Consider the following 6,000-nt stretch of genomic DNA (forward strand, 5'->3'; position numbering starts at 1 on the left):
GTAACAAGTTCTCCATGAGAGGCACTGTGTGCTGCTGTTTCACCTGGCAGCCCTTGGTCCTGGCTCTACCCACCCCCCCGGGGCTATCTCCCAGGCCCATTACTGTCCTGGCAAATCTGATGGCTCTTCAATGAGGAAAGCTCTGTTCTGCCACCAGAATTGTTTATTTTCTCCAGAAGCTGGGTGATAAATCAACCTGACACATCCTAGCCGCCATGAAGCCTCCTCAGCTGTAAGAAGTGTTGTGCAAGGTTTTGTCTGCGCTGCGTGGTACATTCTCAACATTTAACTTCTATTTGCAATAGTGACTTGAGCAAGCTGAGATTGATGAGGGTGACAACACTAACATCCCCTGCCTTCTCCCCATTCACTTGAAGCTGGGAAATCCACCCTGGCTGTGCTATTGCAGCCCTTCACAGTACTTCCAGGATCACACCAGAAGCGTACCCAATGCGAGATGCGTGTTTTAACGCTGAAATCCTAATTACAATTCTCAGAGCACCACCACCCCAGTGCCCCCAGGAACTCTGGGCGATGTTCCCAGCTGACAGTGGTCAATGCAGGACTGCAGGGAAATGGCTCCAACTGGCACCAGAGAGAGAGGCAGACCACTAAACCACAGCTTTTTTGTCCCTAGTTTGGACAAGAGCTACAAGGTGATCACTCGTATCCCATGTGAAGAAAACCAGCAGCGAATTTCTAATGAGGATCACACAAAAACATAAAGGCTGTCCAGGCTTTGCACACTGCAAACACCATGAGTTACAGCTAGAAATGCTTACATACTTTATTTCTAGTTGGATTTTCTTCCTTTAGAACATGAGAGCAAAATAAGTTAAACCAGCAAACTGAATTTAAGCCGCCCTAAATATGCCCCAAGAACACAAAGAGCATAATTCATGTTTCAGGGCCCCAGATGTTATTCTGATGCAAATACTCATAACAGCAAAAAAGATGTTGTATCATCATCCCTCAGCTCAGATATGCCAAGCTCTCAGCAGACTTATTCTAACAGACACTTGAGCAAATTTTTAAATCTGGGACAGGCATAAGACAGAAGGATGTCCTGGTATAGGTGTTAGCACCTATGTGGATCCACCTGTAATTCTAAAAAGTACATATTTTCCCAGTAAATCAGCAGCTCTGAGTTCACACAATCCCTTAATCCCTGGGTGGAAGATCCCCATTATCTGTCCGGTACAAGGCACATTATTAACGGATTACGTTTGCAGCAGGTAAAGGTCATTTTTAATGCTTTTAATGATTTAAAAATGGATTTTCCTTTCAGATTTACTATTTTCAAGAAGTTTGGCTGTGAAAACCCTACCCGGTAAGTAATATGCATTAAAAGGTAGAGACTCAACTTGTTCAGTTCTCCAAAACAGAGCTCAGAAGGGATGAATTGTAATGTCCATTGGAGATTTAGAAGCCAGTCTGGGCAGAAAATACAGGCCAGATTTTCAAAGAACCTGCAAAATTAAAAACTTACTTTTAGAGGACAGCAAATGTGTATAAACTTGCTCTTTGAGTACGTAACAACTGGCTTTGGATGGACAAATACCATCTTTGGCTGCACAAATATCACAGAGCATAATTTATTTGGTCTCTTCTGCATAAATTTGGCTGGAAAGTACAAACACTTTCCTGCCCAGCCTTGTGATTCGATTACAGGATGTTTTTTCATGCTGTGGACAGGAGAATACTTCTTAAACCTCCCTAACAAGTAGATATCCCCAAAGTCTGACCCACACACAAAACTTACTGATAGGGTCTCTCCTGGAGCATGGTTTTATTCTGCCAACACAAGAATTTTCACTGACCAAAGCAGTCTGGGAATTCTTCCCCAGCTCCTCCCTATTTTCACCTTCTCTGTTCCACTCTATTTCAGGAGTGCTGCATGGCACAGCCTTCTCCCAGCAACCCAGAATGGCAGCACGACAGGAACAATGACAGGAACTCGTTAGGGTTTAAAAGATCTGCTGCTGTCACCGCCGCTTCTGAACTTGTCACCTTGAGAGGTGACACCCTGAAGGTCCAGTGCAATCAGTGAAAGAAGCCTGGAAGACACGAGCTCCACGAGGCAGGGCCAGCGTGCCTCGTGATGGGCCTGGTTAGACAATTCCTGGTTAGACAATTCCTGGGGACCAAACAGGGCTGGCTGGCCACAGGTCCCTTTACCCTTCAGGACACACAACACAGCAGCACACTGTGGAACATCAGATGTCTCAGGTCTGATCTGAAGTCCCAGGGAGTCAACAGGTAGCTCTTGTGCTGACCTCTGAGGAATCTGGCTGGTCCTTCCCAGGAGCCGGTGACTGCTCTGGCTTTGAAGATTCCCTCAAGAGCAGAAAAGACAAACAGCAGCTCTTCATCAGCCGTCACTGAGATGAAATGACTCATTATCAAGTACGATTCTTTTCAGGTTCTCACACGAGCCATTAAATTGGAAGCACTGAAGCACTTTGCTTTGTATGGTATTTGATTTCTGTTTTCTTTCTTTAATATTATTATTTAAACTGTTTTTAAAACCACCTTGTAGCTGGGCTTAAAGGGAGAAGATACAATCACAGCTTTATTATCAGGCTCCACACAGCTCCCCCAAATTGCATTTGTTCTTTCAATTGTCCCCAGTCTTTTTTCCTCTATTGTGTAGCATCCCTGCCTCTCCATCGTGGTAACAGGAACTGCATCATTGATGAGGAACCCTTCTGCTCCGAGGCATTAGATGTGCAGCCAGGGTGACCCAGCTCTCCACCACAATGAACGGCCATGTACTTGTTTAGACTTACAATGTTGCACCTCACTTCTCCTCCTGTCACACCCACACAGCGAAAAGTTCTCAGCAGGGACTTCATGCCATCTAAGATCTAGCATTTCCCTCTTCCCAAAGAGGCTAAGCTTGATAGGTCAGGACATCAGACCCAGTCACAGCATGCACACCTCAAAATCTTGCAAGAAAAATTGCATTCTGTCCTGAGACCTCAGCTAAGGTCAGGGGAAGCTCAGCTTCCTGGGCTGCATGTGCTATAAAAATAATGCTTATTCATATGGTTGCATGCACAGATCTTTATGCAAATACAGATACTTGTTATTTAGGAAGTCACACTAATGCAACATACTGCCTGAGAAAAAAAAAACCTCAGGGAAGTTAACAGGTGTATCCATTAAACCAAAAAGAAAGTGACAGCTCCTCAGTGGGACAGGGCTCTCATTCGCCCCATGGATTTACCTTCTGGTTGGATCGCAGTAGCCAGAGCATCAGGCTGTCTTCCCACTCGGTGGAGAAAACAGCATGTTGGAGCACTCCCTAGCTATTCTGCAAGGTCTTTTCTGTCCTAGAGAATCAACTTGTCTTATCTGACCAAAGGCAAAACTCTTTGGCCAGAAGCCAGTCTCCGACGCAAAGCCAGAATAATCCATTGGAAGGAGTGGAAATATGCCGGAGGAGCTGACATCAGCATCTGGCCCGGGCCACTCAGCAGTTATTCGGCACACGGTGATTTTATGAATGTGGCATTTTATCTCAGCAATCACATTAGCCCTGTGCTCAGACGTTTCAGTTGCAAGCCTTAGTTTCCAGAAGCACAGCATCTCGGGATATGTTACAGGGCTGATACCAGAGCAGTTGGAAGATTTTCGCTCCAAAAAAATTGCAAGCTGTTTAGGGCTCCTCAGCAGATGATGCTCAGAGTTTTCCATGTTGCCTAGCATCTTTCTTTGCTAATCACCCATTGCAGGGACACGCATGCGCAAACATGCACGTACCCATCACATACAAACATCTGCCCACAGAGCACAGAGTGGATGTTCTAAGAGCTCGTCAAGATCTGAGGATCTGTGTAACCATGTAGGTGTTGTGGTGCAAGCAGCTAGCACATGACAGCTGTCATTGTGATCAACACCAAGAACAGGAGACAGACCCTCACAGCCAGAGGCACGAGTCTGTACTGATGGTGCACAGCCACGTGCATCAAATCAGACACAGAGGAGATCAGGCCAGAAAACTGCTGAGGCAAGCTATGCCGGTGTTAAAATGTGCGCTGCATCGGCATGGGATTTTCTACAGCTTCTACTCTGGAGGTTTGGACTAGCACAGTGAGTGAAGGAGGTGAAATTCAGGGTCTGGCCTGAAGCCCACAGTGGGCCAAAGTGAAACATCCCCTGCCAGCAGAGAGCTGGTGCACAGGCTACCCTGCGAGTCCATTACAAAACAAGCTCCAGGTTTTTGACCTTGCACCGAGCTCTTTGCAAGATGCTGATCTTAAAAACATGAAGTTTACATCAAGAGAACAATACAGTTCCATTGAGTTCTATCCAGTCTCATGGCTTGAACATGTATTCTGAGCACGGCTTATGTTTTCCGTGTTTCTATATCCATTAATGTGTCAGCCAAAAGGCTGAAGGCTGGCTCTGCTATGATCAGTCCAAGGAAGAGCTGGTAACAAAGGCCCAAGATCCTCATCTGGGACGAGCTAATGTGCCTTAAACTAGTGACCGACTCTAATCTTAATTCTTGGGAACTTGGCCATGCACAGTACTGGAGATACAAGTTTTGCAGAACTCAAGAGAGTTTAAGACTGCATTTTGCCCAAGTTCACATCCAGAAAGATCACAGGAGAAACATGCCATTGCTGCTGCAATATTTTCTTATCCCCCAGAAAAGAAGCTTCCTGATTTAGTGGTCTTTAAAGGAAACAAAGTAACCTTGGAGTGGCAGGGGACAAACTGGAACACCAGTATCCACAGCCTCAGCACAGGATCATTAGTCATTGTTTTTCCCTCTGATTTTCCCCAAGCTATTTTGTTTGTGTATATCAAAACATGACTGATTACACTCTGGAAAAGCAAAGATTCTGTTCAACTTTCCCAACATAAATTACAATTAATAGCCAGAGTTTTACTTTAAGGCAGTTGTTTTGAAAGATTCTTTCAATATCATTTGAATGGCCCACAATAAAGTAGTGTCTGACCCTGCAGGGCTATTGCCTGCCCTTGGCTCCTGTGGATGGCAGGCAGGAATCCAAGGTATTCAGCACCTTGCAGAATAAGCCCAGAAAAACATCGGTTGATGTGGTCAGGCAGGGTGGTAACTTCCCTTCTGCTGCTTGACCGATTTGCTCTCATCCCATAAAACACCATACGCTGCTGCACCCCACCAGTGCCTTCTCAGGGTTTCGCCAGTGTATTTTATACAGCGCTGGAGTACTTCCTAATGCACCTGCGTTTCAGCTGATCCCTCTCTGTACTTCAACAGAGCAACACGGACAAATCAGCCCAGGATCAGGCCCATAACAGCCGAGTGTGGTGCTTAGCACAACCACTGCATTACCAGTAAGTTTAGTGATTAATTCAAAATACTTCATAATAGCTTTGATAAGTGTTCTGGGACAGGGGAACTTCAAATCATCGAGAAGTCACATTGCATTGTTCACTTACCATTTTCTATTATTCACAACAAAATCATCTGGTATTGGATGTCGCTGAATGCCTTTTAAATGGAAAGTGTTTTAAAGTAAACTCTTCCATGTGTAATTTTTCAAAGAGTACATAAAAATATCATAATGCATCAAGTCTGCACAACTGTTCTATGGACTATTACGCACTTCAAACTACCCCAGAGATAAGGCATAATTTAAACAAAAAGAGCTTTTAAAAATAAAATCATTTTGCATCTAGATAGCATCTTCTTGCTCTCCCTGTGCTTCACAAACTCAAATAACTTCCTATAATATTCCTTTTGATTGCAAAGTAAATTAAGAACAGTCTTTAATGACCACTAGACAATGAAGCACTGGGACTGACAAGCGCAGCACAGCCCGTCGGGAAAAGAATCTTTAAAGTTCTCCATTCCCACGTAGTGACATCCACTTGCTGCAGGGCTGTCACAAACAGACCTGGATGTCTGAAAACCTGGACCAGGCTCCCTAGTAAAGCTGCTCCCAGCACGGTCTGAACAGAAGTTCTATATCCGTGGGGTCTGTAACTAGAAATTCAGCCACA

Source organism: Nyctibius grandis, chromosome 24, assembly GCF_013368605.1.
Source record: "Nyctibius grandis isolate bNycGra1 chromosome 24, bNycGra1.pri, whole genome shotgun sequence".
NCBI lineage: Eukaryota > Metazoa > Chordata > Aves > Nyctibiiformes > Nyctibiidae > Nyctibius > Nyctibius grandis.